Raw genomic sequence first — 18,867 nt, 5'->3', positions numbered from 1 at the left:
ATTAAAGACGGCGATACGGCTCAGCACCTATCGCGTTGGTCTAACAGAAAGCTTGGTGAGGAGTGGGTATTCAGTTCATCTTGCATTGTACCTCTAACAAAACTAAAAAAGTTAGTGATTATTAGAAGATATGAATGCATGGGATTAACTGTATGAGAACTGATATTAGGCAGCTAAATTACTCAATTGTATAAAAATATTTTATATTTTTTTCTCTCTAAAGAACATCTAGGGCCATGTTTCGAGGCTTTTTTGCAGCTTCTTTTCCCCGGCTATACAGGTTGTGAGAAGCTGCAATAGTTTTAGGCGGATGAGACGTTCGTTATGTAAAAATTGACGATTCAAAGTGTAACTATGTTATCTACTGAATAAAGTTAATTTTTCAATTTGAATTTAAATAACTGGCCCGATTGGAAATAAAGTCGTAAGTTTATGTTACGTTATTAAAGGTTTCATTATAATTCATTGAGGGACATCCTATAGACTCTAAATGTTCCTCCAAGAAGCCAAGATTTCTGATGATTTGTAATACTGTCCACTCTGTTAGGTCTCATCGGCGTGAGTTTATGTAGGTACAAAAATAAATCGTGAGAAAGCTGTCTACTGCCATCTATAATTACCGTCTCGAACTAACACAATTTACCTAAATCGATCACGATTATGAGCCTTTCTGGGTTTTCCAGTGTTAAAAGATTTGTGATCCAAATCGCCTGCTTAGTATTGCGAGGTGCGCGTGCGCCGTATAGCGTTTCCTGCGCATTTGATTTGGATCGGTGTGATCCATTCTCGGAAGGATCGAGTCATAGTTTAAACAATGAGAGAAATACTGTGCGCTTGATTATGTAAGAGAAGACGCGTGGTTAGGTATAAAATGAAGTTATTGTTGTAAAGGTGCACATGAGGGCTATCTCATGTGAACGAGACAACGATAGCGATATGATGACGATTCATCATCATCATCAGCCCATTAACGTCCCCACTGCTGGGGCACGGGCCTTCCCTATGGATGGATAGGGAGATCGGGCCTTAAACCACCACGCGGGCCCATTGCGGATTGGTGGTTATTAACGACTGCTAATGCAGCCGGGACCAACGGCTTAACGTGCCTTCCGAAGCACGGAGGAGCTCGAGATGAAAACTTTTTTTATTGTGGTCACCCATCCTATGACCGGCCTTTGCGAAAGTTGTTAACTTCAACAATCGCAGACCGAGCGCGTTGATGACGATTAGGTCCCTTTATTTTCTTTTTCTAATTATTTTATTCCCTGTAGGGCTCCAATAACAGATTTCACCTCGAGATCTTTTGTAGCCTTTGTGGCTTGCTCCTATGACATGATACGCCAGGTCAGGAGGAAAATGAGGATGCTAGGTGTACATAATGTTAGCTAAGCTTGAATTTTTAAAGTTCATTTTTAATTGACCGTAAGGAAGGCGCATTGGTGTTGGTTCGGGCAACTAACAACTTAATTTGAACCTAATTTGACAGGAGTAAGAATAGCTCCATTTCTTTCTTGTACTTAATGAAAGATTGTCTATTTATGCTTACTAGAATATTCATTTATTGGCGCATCGGGGACTAGAGCATTTCTCGAGTAATATAAACATAACACAATTGTGAAATATCTATATACCTTGGAATAAAAAAAAAAATATAAATTAAAAAAAAAAAAAAACTATTGTTAATAAAATCTTACATTTGCTTTGTCTCTCAGAGACGATCACTTCTTACTACTTCATATGCGATGATTAATCTATAATTGTATTATGGATCATCTGTTCAGTGCGCGTGGGCGCCATAGAGGCGTGACCAGGAATATGTATTGATCCTAATCGATTTGTATTGTAGATCGAATTATAGTACGTTGTGCTAGAGTGTGGTTACGTAATGTAATTATGTATGTGGGGTGGTTGCTATGGGTAAGTAGATCATAGATTAAGCAAGTATTGGTATAGTGAATTTGAATAACAGATTAAGTTTTGAATGAAATAGTACTAAGGAGTTTGATATAAGTATTATTTGAGGTTTTTTTATGTGACTTATTGTAGATTAGCCGCAGATGGTATTAACTACTGGGCCGGACCAAAGGGGAGTGCTGAGGGTACAAACCCGGTATATACTTTTAGGCAAAAGGCTTGAGGGTGCCCAGTTGGGCGCGAACCTCGGGTCAGGGCGTCGTATGAGAGGATTTTATTTGAATGAATTAATTGACCCTAATGGGTCAATAGCGATAAGCGATTATTTGAGGTATTTAATATTTAAATAAGATATTATATACAGAATTAATTAGATGCTTATTGGCGCTAAACAGTCGCGCAATAGGTACGTTTATTACGACAAAAATATTCTTAATATTTACACGTTCCTGACTCACCTCCTTATCTAAGAAACATTTGAACAGTTTCTCATGCATGACACTCAGGGTTTTCTAAAACGTCTTGTTACCCGTTAGGACTTCGCATTAATATGTGAAGAGGAATAAGATATTTAAAAATTAATGTTTTTTTTTTTCTATTTTGCGATTGACCACATTTTTGTATTTTTAACGTGACTTAGTGATTTACCGCATATGGAAATCGCCACTTAGCCGGACAAATAGGGAGCGCTGAGGACTCTCTAAGGTTATGGATATATTAAAAAATAAGGCAGGATTGTTTTTTCGGAATTTTGATAGTGGATTGGAAATCAATGATGTCATTTTATTAATAAAGAATTTTATATAATAATTTAATACATTATATATTGTTTATTAATTTCTGAATACAAGCCATAATAAAATAGTGCCTAATAATTAAAAAATAGACATAGATTTACTCATTACTAGACATAACTAGTTTAAAGGTCCTTAAAACACATCAAAAGCAATACAACAGGAAATTCCCCGTTTGTTCCCGGTTTTGACAGACAAGTCTAAATAATTATTAAGACGTGCTTGTTAAGGTACGTGTTCTGACACGAAACTGATATGTGAACGGACCTTAGATCAGTCTCCACTGACAGCGAGGAAGCGATTTGTGATTTACATAGTATTTTATCACCCTTATACTGCTTCTCTGGATTAGCAGAACGTAGCGGGTAGCTCACTGGGACGGGCTAACCTATAAAATGCTACTTAGGTTCTATGACAATCTTGTGACGTAGCGAGTAGGCGCCGCTACTTCAAACGCGCACCCCTGATGCCGGGCGGCAGCGGTATCAGTACTGGTTGGAGGCCGAGGAAATGGATTCTGGTAGGGCTCTAGCTATAACATCACCGATTGAGAAATTGGTCGGTGTACTGCGGAACGGAAGGCAATTGGAGCAACCACCGTTCTACACGTCCTATCTATGGAGTAATGGCGATAACTCCACCGACAAGAGCGCAGCTCTTAAATAAAGAGAGAGATACTGCTTCTACTTGCGCTTGACTTTACTTACGTAAGCATGTGGTTACATGAGTTATGTCAGGGGCCTTTGGCGCATTAATTAACTGTGACACCAAATTGATGAGGTCGGTCATGCCTATGAAACACATTTCTTGGTGAATATGAGTTTCCTCACGATGTTTTCCTTCACCGTTTATTATCACTTATGATGCAAACATGAATTCGAAAACAAATTCGAAAATCATTTACGGCCGGGGATTCGAACCTGCAACCTCGCAATGAGAGTCAGGCGTTCTTCCAACTGGGCTATTAAGGCTCTTAAGAACATTTAGCATTTGATATTCTCACGAAGCATATTACCAGCAGATGTTCCAATCGCTTCCCGCTACTCGTGCGCACTAGAGCGGTTCTTTATGATGTAACAACACGTCCTGTCTAGTAACAAATCCATCTCCTTCTCTATTCGCCAAGGTAATACATCATTTTGATATATTTTATAACTAGCAAACTAAAACCGTGTAACTACCACTCATTTTACTTCCATTCCCAACTGTAAACTCACTTATTTTTAGGTAACCTTTTGGTTGCTCGTTTAGACTGAGTTGTAGTACTTTTGCAAAATAAGTTTGACGTTAGAAAATCAAGTGGTGCATATATAAAAATACTAGCCTCCTGCATGCGACTTTGTCCACGTGGAGTTTACTTATCGGACGTGGCACTTTTTTGTCCAATATATCTACCAATATATTGATTTGAGAAAATTATCTTTATCTAACTATCGTTAAGATATCAAATTTGGCTTGCATACATACATAAAAACACCCCCGTAATCCTTTTTGAGGTTTATGAAACAAAAGACAACTTCCAGCCGCTACTATAGGTACTAAGTGTTAAGAAGGTACTTTATAGTGACTATGGATCAGCATAACAATAGTTCATCATGTTAGAAAGAACACGGATCCAAATATATTCTCAATGAGACCTTCCTGTTCCCCAAAAACAATATAGATGGCATTGTAAATATTTTCTTTCGTGTAACCTTCTAATGTCATGGATAACAGACAGAGTAAATGATGACCCTATTTATTACACCCAGGCGCAATTACATCGTCCACCCATAATTATTCTGATAGAAATTAAGAAAAAAAATATAGGTAGCAACATAATTCTATCCATAATGTGATTCAAATATCAATAATAATAATAATAAATAATAAAAACATTTATTTGCTCGATATACATTGTTAAAGGTCTTAAATCTAGTACAGTAGGTATATTCAACCTGTATTCAGGTGTGCAAATTAAGCAGAGGGCATGCATAACATAATGTAGTCAAAACAATCTGAATTAATTGTGGGATTATATAAAATTAAATTACTTACATCAAAAGATTTACTTACAATTTATTTATATCATATTAATTATCTAGAATTATTTTCATTTTTAGTCATACACATTATTTATAAGTCATGTGTAAGGTATTCGTTCACTGTGTTCCCTCAACCATTTAGTAAGAACTCCTCTAAACTCGGGAGATTTTAAAGCTTTTATATTTTCTGGTAGTTTATTATATAATTCTATTGTAGCATTATATGAATTTTTTCTATAGATGTAGGCTCGGGAAGGAGGTTTGTAGAGTGTATTGATATATTGCAATCAACAATTCGTTTATATATGTTTCTGCCATTACATTGTATTTTTAAATAATTATGTAAGTACCCGAGTAATGAGAAAATAGGTAATTATCACGTTAAATTTCGACAGCGCCATATTTATTATTTTTGGGGAATGTAGCCTGGATAGTCCCTCATTTGTTTAAGCGTTAGAATGTTACAGACAGACAGACTTACTTTCATGTTTTAATATTTACATGGAGGAATATTGCTCTTGAGATATGCATGGTTCAACTTGCTTATTAGCGCAGGACTATCCATCTTAGGAGTTGCTGATGGCTATAGGTCATGTAGTTCTGATTTTAGTCTAGATCGTGATATATTGAGCGGGTGCGCTTTGAGTGAGCTTGGATGTTAGGTGCGAATTTATTGCAGATTATAATTTATGCTTCGAATGGCTGGATGAAGAGAAGGCATATACGTAGGTAACGCTTTTTTATATTTTCTTTAAGTAAGATGCTTCGATATTTAAAATATTTTTGAATAACTAATAAATTAATTTTAAAATTAAATAAATACAAAAGGTTTTATTATTTTTAAGTATAGAATTTATAAAATACTTACACTTTAAAAACAACTCTTTTTCGAATATCGAATTATTTTATTTCTTTTAAAAATATTTTGTTTTTTCTTGTTCATATTTAAGTTTGTTTATGTTTTTTTTCTTTCTTTTTCAATTTAAAAATAATACGTAATCATTTGTACAGTTCTTAATTCGAAATACAACGAGCTATCAATTTAAATAAACACACAAGTTAATATAACTAACAAACATGTTATTGAACACAAAATCGTGACCATTTATAAATTAGAGGTCGGAATACTGGAAATATTACTCGATTAAAAGAATCGCTGCTGTCGATTCGATTTGTTTGCTGAATCGATTTGGAATGTCGATGATCTAATTATACATTGCGCATGACGAATGCATTTATAGAGTTAAACGTCTATAGACATGGCTTAAGGAAATAATTGTAACATTTGAATTGCATAAAGCGATTTATATTAGTACTAGGTCTACTGCACGAAAAAAAAATACTTACACTTTATTTATAGATTGAAATGTCTGTGCTAAACTGAAGCAAAGAAAACAAAAGTATATTATGTAAGTATATGTAAGTTTTTTTGACATGACTTGTTGTAGATTTTTCTTATAATATATGATATTACCTTTTTGAGCGGAGCACATTCCAAGTGTGGTTACAAGTGTAGCTTTCTGGAGAGTTGTGTCTATGCCCACCTGAAAAAAAAAACGAATTGTGAGTGTTAGATTGCCTAGTAAGTACATTAGTACTTAATTGTCATCATCTCCCTGGCAGTATCCCGTTTTTTACAAGGTCCGCTTACCTAACTGAAGATTTGACAGGTCCAGATTTTACTGAAGCGACTGCCTGTCTGACCTTCCAACCCGCGAAGGAAAAACCAGCCCAATACAGGATAGGTCACATACCTCCAAAAATGCATTTCTTGGGAATGGGGGTTTCCTTACGATGTTTTCCTTCACCGCTGAGCACGTGATAATCATTTATGATCCAAACATGAATTCGAAAATAAATTCGACAATCATTGGTTTAGGCCTGTACTGGATTCGAACCTGCGACCTCAAAGTGAGAGGCAAGTTTTCTACTATCTGGGCTACCACGGCCACATTAGTACCTAATTGTATTTTTTTTAAATAAAAAAAAATATGGTCAATTTAAAAGTCATTATTTTTTATGTAAGAACGTTCTAAATATACTAAGGTCTATGTTCTTATGTTTTAACTTCCTTAAATCAAGAAATAAGGTGTTAAAACGAACACGATTCCAGTGGATTACATCAACAAGGCATAAATATTTATTATTGTGTCTGTTTAAAGAGAATTACTGGATTTTATTTATTTGCAATTTATATTTATGTGAACCACGAAACCAAATCAGAGATCTGGGGGGTAAAAAGGCCACATCGAAGCAATTCCCATTTTGACATTTGTTTGCATTGCGCACTTACTTTTATATGCGCAAATGTCAAATTGTAATATTGCTTTTGAGATGAATTGCTACGATGTGGCCTTTTTTAACCCCCTGTATTTCGACCTAACGCAATTCACCAAAAAAGGGCTAAATTTTATTTACTGTTTATCTTATATGCTGGATTGGTAGTGAAAAAAAAAACCACAAATCTTGTCTCGGGCGAGAGCCCTCAACGCTTCCCATTGGTCCGTTCAAGTAGAAAATTCAAATTCAAATAATGAATTTCGGACAATTAACAAATCCATAATTACAAAATAAAAATACAGATTATTAAAAATAAATAAATATGTAAATTAAATTTTACAAATTCAAATAAATAAAATTTTATTTCTGGTGCCTGCCAGCGTTCGGCAAACGGCAGCTTGCGTAGTGTCATGTGATAATTATTTAAGTCACGTTAACAAATCTATTAGAATACTTATCTAAATACCTATGAAAAATGTTCCACAACTTTTACCTTTAACGAGCCACACCCATATCCTCATTAATCAATTCCTTTGTTTACTTAAATGTCTTCAAACTTTCACCTTTAAAATACCTATTAAAAAAAAGAGCAACGTATTAGAAGGGCGTTTCAACCAGCCCTCTCGTTTGCTCAAAACTCCCATAAACTCCCATAAATCACCATTTGATGATCGAGTAAATAAATAAGTGAATATCGCTCGAAACGAATCGACGGTTCGACACGACACTGCTTAGGAAATGTTAGGGTTCGGTCAAAGGGACAGTTAGTTTAAGGTATACAATTTTGGACTTGGATTGATTTAAACAGAATTCCGGAATTAATTTTCCTTAAAAAGTATAAAATGTGGTGGCCACGAAGTGAAAAAGTCTTCTTCTATCGTGTGGGTTATGGTGAATCACCAACCTCATCAACCCTGGTGTCAGGGGTACTATTGAGCCGCCAAAGGTCCCTGACATGGCTCATGTAACGACTACTAACTTACATCAGTAAGTTGTGACCGGGACCAGTCGTGGGTAACGTGCCTTCCGAAGCACGGATCATCTTACTTTTTGGAGAATCAGGTGATTAGCCTGTAATGTCCTAGCCAAACTAGGGATCACCCGGGACCTCCGGATCCTGAGCCCAACGGTCAACCACTGGACCACGGAGGCCGTCACATTAAAACATAACATAACATAAACAGCAACAGTCAGGGGCCTTTGGCGGCTAAATAATAACCCTGACACCAGGGTTGACGAGGTTGGTAATTCACCTCACAATCCACACGATAGAAGAAGATGTTTTAATGTTATTATTTTAACAAGCGCCTGTGGCCACGTCCTAAACCGTCAGTCGTGAAGCCGTTCGGGCGCAGATCGACGGATATAACCTCCAAATTGATTTATTATATTTCAATTTTTTACTACCAAAGCATCGACTGCCGAGCTCTTCCTTAGTACTCATTTATATGTGGATTTATTTGTTTTGATACTGGCTTTTATCTTTTATTATTTTATAGAGTTTTATAAAAGTAAAAAAAAAAAACTAGAATAAGTCTACTACTAGTCTGGGACTGGGTGTTTGTCATATTATTATTATTACATACTTATAGCTATTGCCTGAGGGTGGCTCATGGGGACTGTGTGAAAGTAGTAATAATTGTAACTAAAATTCAGGTATTTTAACCTCATCCTAGAGATCGGATAGTAATGTAATTTTCGGAACTCTGACGAGAACTAACAACAAAATAAACGCCTGACAATACTGAAAAATATAGAAAATAACAAACCTAACATGGCATGGTTAGACAACGTCTAGGAGTGGACGAAGGTGGCGACAGGCTATTTCATATGGCCAGGGATAGGCAAACAATCTTTGAGCTGATCGCCAAGCTCCATTTATGGATAGGCATGCTAAGAAGAAGAGAAAGAAGTATTTACGTAAAATTGTTGTGTTGTATTGTAATTGTAAGAGACCCCCTACAGGACAGGGCGCATTGACAGGAGCAACGGCTACGCGACGCCAGCGCCGCGCACGCTCGGCGTTCGGCTGCCGAACCAGCGCTGGCGGCGCGTCACCGCGGCGTCAACGTCGCGTGATCGTCGCGCGCACGCTGGCACGACGACGACGCTCGAAAGACGCTAGTGTGGGGGGTCTCTAATAGTAAGTGACTCATCTTAAAGTACTGAGAACGTTTTAGCAGCATAATTAGTTTGCAATTTACAAAAAGTCAAAATGCCTAAATCGTAGTATAAGACAAATAAGATCGCGCTAAGTTATAATTCAATAAAGTCGGAGAACACTCGGTCCACGATACCACTATTTATTTTATAATGGGACCCATAACGTCTTGGAAATTAATAATTTTATAGTCATCGATGCCTATCTGTATCACGGTCAACGTGATCTGCTTAGAAAGTTATTATGAAACAACTTGAAAAGCATATTTATTCATAGGGCAGTAAAATTTGTGAACTCAAATTATGAATGTTAATTATTTTAATATCGGTTTTTACAGTTTATCTTATACTCAGAGAAATTATTATTATGGACTAAAAATTATAGTTATCTTATTTTTTGACGAGACTTATTGTAAATTTGCCGCAAATGGCATTAGCTATTTGGCCAGACAAATGGGGAACGCTAATCTCACCCGATACAACATTTAAGACAACAGGCCTGGGGGTGCCAGTGGGTGTGAACGTCGGTTCAGGGCGTCGTATGAGAGGATAATATTTGAAAGAATTAATCGATTACAATAAGCGCTGATTGACGGAAATCGTCAGCCATGCCGGCGGGGTCGGTATCGGGGTTGAGAAGCGTTTGTTCTCGCGAGCTGATTGGTTGTCTCTATGGCTAGAGTAATCGGGTTATTGGACAGTTATCCCGTATTTACAGGGTCCGCTTACAAAACCTGAAGATTTGACAGGTCCGATTTTTTTACACAAGCGTCTGCCTGGCTGACCTTCCAAAGAGCGTGGAAAAACTGGCTCGATACAGGATAGGTATTTTGAAACACATTTTCGGGGAATGTGAGTTTCTTTATGATGTTTTCCTTCGTGCATACACTTAAGCATACACCGGACACTTCATACACAAATCCTCGTTTTACACAGACACTACACTTTAACATTATCGTACACATGTCTCTGTGTGTGTGACGTCTGACACCATACGATTCAAGTCTAAACTATATTCGAGGGGGTTGAGGTAAGCCTAGCGGAGACGCTGGTGGGGAGCGGAGAGTTGCCGTTCTATACGGAGTATTATTGATTATTCTATGACATAAGCGAATTCCACACATAGAGAAACCGATGTATTGGACGTGTGTGGTTTTTATAGTAGTAACGAACTTTGTATATGAATAAACATTTACTTCATAATGATATGAATAGGGAGGAGCTCGGTGGCGCAGCGGTAAACGCGCTCGGTCTGCGATTGTTGAAGTTAAGCAACTTTCGCAAAGGCCGGTCATAGGATGGGTGACCACAAAAAAAAAGTTTTCATCTCGAGTTCATCCGTGCTTCGGAAGGCACGTTAAGCCGTTGGTCCCGGCTGCATTAGCAGTCGTTAATAACCACCAATCCGCACTGGGCCCGCGTGGTGGTTTAAGGCCTGATCTCCCTATCCATCTATAGGGAAGGCCCGTGCCCCAGCAGTGGGGACGTTAATGGGCTGGCGATGATGATATGAATCGTATAAATTAATTTCATTTTATTTTCACAATAATAATCGTTTATTTAAGTACTAAAAGAATACATCATCGCTTTGTCTCCTATTATTTGAACTACATTTGAGCAAACAGTGCTCGATATTGAAGATCGTCATGGTAGTAATACGGTACGTAATTCGATGTTTATTATTGGAATTCCGGTATTACACTGTGCATTCCAATCTGCTTTCTAAGATAACACCAGGCCCACGCGCTGTACCGAATTTATTTGGTGGAATACGGGACTAACGAAAATAGTGAAGGTGGCAATTTGTTACTTGGGAGAAATAGATACCATTGTTAATTAAGATTGTGAAGTCGACTACCAAGGTCGTCAAACCATGGTAGTTAGGTAACATGCCAATCCCGTATAATTTTATCGCTATCACTGTCGAAGAATCCCATAATTATTATGGGATTACGTGTCACCTTATGTCAATGTTATACATTTTTATAACTATCACTGTCGCTTTTCGATCTTGGCTGACCTATCAGGGGCCTCGTTTATTTCTGTTTATATAAATATATATTTGTTAAAATGTATTTAATACTCTTTATTGTAAAGGTGTATAATAATGTTACATTTAATAATTATTAATACTTTTGTTCTCTATTGATTTATTACTACGTGATTTCCAAACCGTATGACATTTCCGATAATGCAGGGTTAGCTGAAGGAGATCTATTTTAGAGATAAAATGACTTTTATTATGTTTTCATTGTCATAACAAAAAAAAAATATTATAAATTCACAAAGATATTAAATGCGAGTTTGACTCACAATTAACATACCGCATCCACGTCACATCGTACATCCGACCAAATCCGAACACTAAGAGTTGAACCATGGAAACGTACTTTGTTTGTCAAGACTGAATCCTCAAGCACCATCCATCGGCCACTCGAATGAAGAGATCTGGTCTGTGCGCTTCATTTCCGAAAAATAATTTCTTAAGCCTCTCAACGCTAAACGATTGTTCCACGTATTTATTCATTAGTGTTTGCTTGGAAATTATGTTGTCAAATATGGGCAAATATATTCATATATTATACAGGGCGTTAGTGACATCGTAACAAACACTCAGGGGGATGATTCAGACCATGATTCTGAGTTAATTTCAAGTGGAATTTTCCCTCGCAAAATCGTGTTTTTTTTAATTATTTTCAATTCTATACTTTTGCGATGGAAAATTCCACTTGATATTAACGCAGAATAATTAGCTGAATCATCCCTCTTAGTTTTCGTTACCATGTCACTCATACCCCGTACAAGTACATACGGTAGCCATACAATATGGGTGTTAGTGACAACGTAAAGAATACTGAGGGGAATGATTCAGACCATGATTCTGAGTTTATATGAAGTGGATATTCCTGTCGGAAAATTCATGAAATTTATAGTGTTTTTTAAGTTAATTTCCGTTCCATACTTTTGCTTTTTGAGACTGCCTTCAAGATCATGCTCAGGTCCCTAGTTTTTATATAAGAACTGACATATTGACATGATAAAAACTAAAAAGATCTGTACTTCGAAAGGCACGTTAAGATGTTGGTCCCGGTTATTACTTACTGGTGTAAGTACGTAGTCGTTACACGAGTAATGTCAGGGGCCTATGGCGGCTCAGTAATAACCCTGACACCAGGGTTGATGGGGTTGTTAATTCACCTCACAATCCACACGATAGAAGAAGATTGACATGATCGTGAGGGCAGTCTCGAAGCTGAGATTAGTTTATTAATACCACCCTTAGACCAATGTGATAAGTGGTGAGCCGTATCGCCGTCTATAATGGTCGAGCCAACTATGCTAGTGAAAACAAAGGTAACATTTATCGCTAACATTTTCACATGCCTTAAAACCCACATCACCTAAATACCTACCCCACAGTGCTCCACATAGTCAGCATAGTGTTGGATGATCTCTTATTGTTCTGGATCGGATAAAAACTTAGACAATACAATAGGCAGACGAACGCTCGTTGACCGCAGGCGATCGCGGTAAGGTAGTCCCCCAGTCGATACAATAAGATTCCCATTGACATTCAGAATTTGCCTTTCAACTGTTTTAAGACAGTAGTTAAACAAAAACTTTACAAAAAAGGTTATTATAAAGTTAGTGATTATTTAGAAGATATAAATGCATGGGATTCTGTCTGAGAACTGATATTAGGCAGCTAAATTACTCAATTGTATACCAATATTTTATGTTTTTTTTTTTTTTTTAAAGAACGTCTAGGGCCCTGTGCCGAGGTTTTTCTTGCAGCTTCTTTTCCCCGACTATACAGGTTGTGAGATGCTGCAGTAGTTTTAGGCGGATGAGACGTTCGTTATGTAAAATTGACGATTCAAAGTGTAACTATGTTACTTACCTATTGAACAAAGATATTTTTGAATTTGAATTTGATGGACAGGATACTGAAGTAGATTAATTTTAGAAAAACGGGCTAAGTAAAAGCCCTTGAGGGGCCATATATCTTCATTGTCTTCGCGGTGGAGATGAGTGGGGTATGGTGCGCTGAAGCCAGGAGCTTTAATTGCGTGTTGGGGCGGCGCCTCAGGAATAGTGGTGCGGATCCCCGCTCAGAATCGTTCCTGGTGCAACGCATTTCGCTGCCAGCATTATGAGTACATTTGCAACAGTTACGATTAGAGGCGGGCTTTTTAATTAAGGTTTAGGTTAAGTGTTAATTGTAAATAATTTATTTTATTTTGAGTTTTGTTTATTTATTTTAGTTTTATTTAATTTTATTTTTGTTTTGTTTGATATTTTTGTTCTGTAAGTAACTGTTTTTTTATGGTATATATAAAGTTTATTGGATTTTTGACGTAAAACTAAAAACCGACTCAAAAATCTGAATAAATTCCGAAAACAAAAGTCAGAATGAAAAGCAGAGATCTTGCCAACCATGAATATTATGGGTAAAAAATCAGTAATTGTATTATTTATAACAGCATCAATAAGACAGAAATATCTACCATAAAGTCCCAATCGTGCTTCTGAGGGATTTTTTGGTTAGAGCTACAAATCATCAATAGCATACCTGCACCCCTTATAATATCCATCATAATGTGATAGAATGGTTCAAATGGTGGTAAATCAAGGTGATAACGAAGAGATATATTCTACAATAGGCAATTGAAGTAGTTAAAAACAAAGTCACCATTATTACGCCCCCAGTGCACGTTGGCTAAGCTTTACATTTACTCATGTAATAACATTCCTTAGTCCTTACATTTACTTATTTTAAAAGTTATCAAAAGCCATAGCAGTACTGCTATGCTAGTTTCGTGTTTGAACACAATCTTGCCTGTTCGTAAGTAACATGTCGTTACGTTTAAGATATTGCAGTAAAATGCATTATTTAATATTTATTAAAATTTAACTTGACCTCTTTAACACTGGTTGTGAGTCGGTAAGACGCGAACTCTCTCGTCCTTTTTTTAATAATATTTTATAAGCAACCTGCATTATATACCGCTTAAGGACGGTACTGAAAAGTATCGGCGTCCGAAGGACGTAATATACGATCCCGACGACCCGATTACTCTAGCCATAGAGGCAGCCAATCAGCTCGCGACACCAAACACTTCAGGTCCCCGATACCGACCCCGCCGGCGTGGTCGACGATTTCCCTCATTCAGCGCTTATCGCTATCGACCCGCTAGGGTCGATTAATTCTTTCAAATATTTTTCCTCTCAGACGACGCCCTGAGCCGAGGTTCGCGCCCAACTGGGCACCCTCAGGCCTGTTGTCTTAAACGTTGTACCGGGTGAGAGCCTTCAGCGCTCCCCATTTGTCCGGCCAAGTAGTTAATGCCAACTGCGGCAAATCTACAATAAGTCACGTCAAAAAAAAAATTGCATTATATAAATTTATTCAATTATTTTGTCATCGTTACTGTAGTTTCACTTTGTTATATAGTTTTTAATATTAAGATAGTAGCGTTATTTTTATTGTTTAAGTCAGCGTCTTTGTACTGTCTTAGGCATCTGTGCATGTCCTTAACCCTTGCAGTGCGCTTAAGTTTTAAGTTTTAATATTTTTATACTGTTTTATATAGGTGGAAACCTGTTATTGACTTAGTTTTTAAGTATGATTTTCTTTTTGCTATAGTGGTTAAGAGCTGTTGGTCTCCCAAATATAAAATAAATAAATAAATAAATTTCTTCTCCCTAGCTGGAAGACTAAGGCTCGCATGCCTTACCTCGGCGCATTGTTCACAATTGAAGCCTGACTATGCATATTTCTCGCTACATTTATCATGTATTATGCCAGCAATGAATATTCCACTGTTAACGTACTAGGCCCTTAATTTATTAATTGAGCCACGTGACCCTAACCTCTGTCTGAATTTATGTTGCGGACTTATTATTGTTGGCCGGTTGTGGTGTAGTTCGATATGAGTGTTTTAATTAGGGTTAACAGATGACTTTGCACGGTTTGTGAGGAGCTCGGTGGCGCAGCGGTAAACGCGCTCGGTCTGCGAATGTCGAAGTTAAGCAACTTTCGCAAAGGCCGGTCATAGGATGGGTGACCACAAAAAAAAGTTTTCATCTCAAGCTCTTCCATGCTTCGGAAGGCACGTTAAGCCGTTGGTCCCGGCTGCATTAGCAGTCGTTAATAACCATCAAACCGCACTATCCATCCATAGGGAAGGCCCGTGCCCCAGCAGTGCGGACGTTAATGGGCTGATGATGATAAGATGATTTTGTAGTGCAGTCACAGATTATTTTACAGTTCCTACTACGTACAGAAAGGACATTCACCTCCCCGCGCCGAAATCGCGATACCGCAACAGTCCCCGCACTCTAAAGGACCGCTAAGGACTCTACGGTTTTTATCTCGCGAGTTTAAATTCTATTTGTCGTGTTTGTAAATAAATTATAGTTATGTCACATATAGTAGGAGTAAAGATGTTTTTATACAGTCATGTTTTGTGTGATGATATTAATAGTTGTAAAAAAATATAAGAAACAAGTTGTATATTGTTTAAATATAAATATTTTGGAAACAACATGAATATTTCACCATATTTTTAGTTAATTGATTAGATAGGTAGAAATACGTAGACCCTAGTTGGTAAAATTTAAATTTGATTTCTAAATTTATTAATAAAAACGCTTCGTATCTTTAATAAAAAATATATTTAATGAAGATTATGTCTGCCCGAAACAGCACTATGTAATATATTTTTTAAATTAATTGTAAAATACAAATAGTCAACTCGACTTTAGAACTAAAACATAATTATCATACACATTTGCTATAATTTTAATGTCGTTTAAACCAGCCTATGTCGTTTACGTATTACGACCATTATACTGCTAATGTTATAGCCTACTTTTATTCTGTAATTTTTTCAATAAAATTTGTAAATAAAGATAATTTAAGACACTTAATGTTTTTACGATTAAAGGCATATTCACATATAACAAAGCAGGCTGAAATAATGCTGATAATGAGAAACTATCCCTCTCGTGGACGCTTTTTTAAAAGATAGCTATCTAGTTGGTTACCAGACTGTCAACATAGATAAAAATATATAATTTTGTGATGATCTTCCATCATCGTGCGTTGTTAACCCTTTCACGGACAGAGACCATGGGTCATTGATGGTTTATAATAGGTAGTATGACACCTTGGAATCGGAACGTCCCTAGACGTTCTGTCCTTGAAAGTGCTAAGTTTGTTCCCAGCTCAGGGGTATGAAGTATATTATACTGTATGTTATATCATTCTCCTGTCCTTATCCCACTCTAAGAGTGGTCGACACAATTGGTATTCCTCTTCATTCATTTCTGTCAGTCGTCAGCTCAATTACTCACACCTTTCATACACAAATCCTTTACACAATCCATCCACACCATAGGCTGTGCTGTATGTTATAATGTTTAATCAATTAAGAGAGACAACAAAATACAAAATTGTATCTTTTGCATTTTTTTTTTTCTTTTTTTTGACGTGACTTATTATAGATTTGCCGCAGATGGCATTAACTACTTGGCCGGACAAATGGGGGCGCTGAGGGCTCTCACCGTATCTTATGCAGTGCTATCTATGGAACGTTTTAAATAACATAAGTTCATGATCATAATAATTCCAATTGGGCTGGTTAGAAGTACATCCATCGCAAGAAGAACTGAGTGCCCAGGCTTCACCGAGCTTTCTGTTCGACCAGCATAATAGGTGGTAAGCCGTATCGCCGTCTATAATGTACGTTTTAAATTCTATGGTTTTAGGTAAGTAAACATTGCATGGTAAGTGTTATCGAATTCGGTTCATCGCAGTGTGAGAGCACCTTTATTCTCAAAGTAAAATATTGCTAATTAAAAGCAGTTGACACCACAAAACGAATAATTGTTATTAAGTATTGCAAATCGAATCGACCTCAGTTCAAGCAATTTTCTATTGGATAAGTGCTAATATTAATTTTATTAGTGCAAAGGGTGATTAGAAGAGGGTATCCAGTTTTATTCCGGCAATATAATCGGAATTATATCAAGGAATCGTATTTAGTACTAATTATATATTTTAACAGCTACTTAAATAACTATACAGAGTGTTAGTGACACTGTAACGAAAACTTTAGTTGAGAATGCTTATCGCTATTAGCGTACTCATCATCACTAATTTAAGAGCCACGCTCTTGTCGGTGTAGCATTCTCAATGCTACTTTTTTAGGGAAATATAGCAGTGGTTTCCCTCTTGCCTTCCGTCCTGCAGTACTCTGTCTGGCGCGAGTGGGATGGCGCCCAGAGTAATCTATTTCAAAGCCGTACTAGGAGTCCTGTCCTCCGCCCCTGAATAGTATTGACAGTTACTGCTGCCCTCTATCAGGTTCCAGGTTACAGTCCCTGTGACTTGCTTCGTTCCGTCCTGCATTACCGTACCGATGGCTTTCCATCTCCGCCTCTGCAAGCGTCATGGTCTTCACCCGTATCTCTAAACAAGGGTTCTACGTTATACCCCGTAGGTCTGGGGCCCACTTAGATCGATTAATTCTTTCACATAATCCTGTCAGACGACGCCTTGAAACTCGTTTCGCGCCCTTAGCATTCCCCATTTTGTCAAGCCAAGTAGGCAATGCGCAACCGTAGTTGCAATTTGATTTATGTCCTATGGTTCCACTGTCCCCAACAGGGTGTATAATTTGTTTTTATTGAACCTAAATTACGTATTATGAATATAAACGTATGCATAGTTAAAACTACTAACAACTCATCCCTGCGCGGGCGCATACCGGCGTGCTCAGTTTACGATGGTGCAAGGTCGTAACACGGACCGCTAGGTTCGAATACAATGTGCGAACCGCAATTACCTTGTGGGAATATGTATGCTTCGTTAACATGCGTACCTATGCACGCCTGTTAACCGTATCGGGGCGGGCAGAGTTATAAAGTTGCCTGAATACAACTTGTAACCCTTTGTGAAGAAAGTGTTAGATCAGATATGGGATTTCCTTCTTGTAAGGACTTCAACACCGCTTATTAGTTAATTTAGTAACTTTTCAATTATAAAAACCTCCGCAGTCTAGTGGTTAGAGCGTTCAGCTCACAATCTGGAGGTTTGGGTTCGATTCCGAATGGAGACATTGTCGAAATAATTTTGTGAGTTTCTACTTTGTTTGGTGCAATTTCTGTACAAACGACACGCTAAAAGGAGACAATAAAGTTTAATAATTAGATACTATAGCAAAATTTTTTGTTTAAGAATTTACTTAAGTTATGAATATAAAAACTTAAACATATTTTAAATACAATACAATACAAAAATTTATTGCACATCTAAGCACAACATTGAAAACTGTCACAAAAGTGACAAGAGAAGTACAAACGGCGGCATTGCAATATAGCAACTAGAACTACCAATAATAAAAACGGTTTTCGTGCAAACAGAAATATAATATATTTTTAAAAGAAGAACAAAAGGACCAAAGTCATTATCAAAATCAAAGACAATAAAAGAATAAACTATATAAAAGAGGTAAAACTCTATAAAAAGATGTGCTATCTTGCACACTTAGGGTTAAAGAACTTGCTATTGTATTAAATGTAGGACTTAAAACTGGAAGCGGTACTAGCTCGGCTGATGTCGTGTCGACCCACTTGGGATGCGATACGAGGCCGATTATCATGTGCATGCCCATCGAGGGACAATGTCT

The 18,867-nt window shown here is 37.2% G+C and overlaps 1 protein-coding gene across 2 annotated transcripts in view; it reads right to left on the bottom strand.

Moving 5' to 3' along the window:
• The window catches only part of LOC126372779 (knirps-related protein-like), a 707,336-nt gene that overhangs the window by 272,316 nt on the left and 416,153 nt on the right, over positions 1-18,867 (bottom strand). For both annotated transcript variants that reach the window (XM_050018664.1, XM_050018665.1), the window contains one exon: positions 6,207-6,276. The gene's annotated coding sequence lies outside the window, so the exon portion shown is untranslated. The remainder of the gene's footprint in view (positions 1-6,206; positions 6,277-18,867) is intronic.

The sequence above is a fragment of the Pectinophora gossypiella genome, chromosome 14 (genome assembly GCF_024362695.1).
Source record: "Pectinophora gossypiella chromosome 14, ilPecGoss1.1, whole genome shotgun sequence".
Lineage (NCBI taxonomy): Eukaryota > Metazoa > Arthropoda > Insecta > Lepidoptera > Gelechiidae > Pectinophora > Pectinophora gossypiella.
Note: the sequence above shows the minus strand (reverse complement) of the source record. Positions and strands in the feature narration are given on the sequence as shown.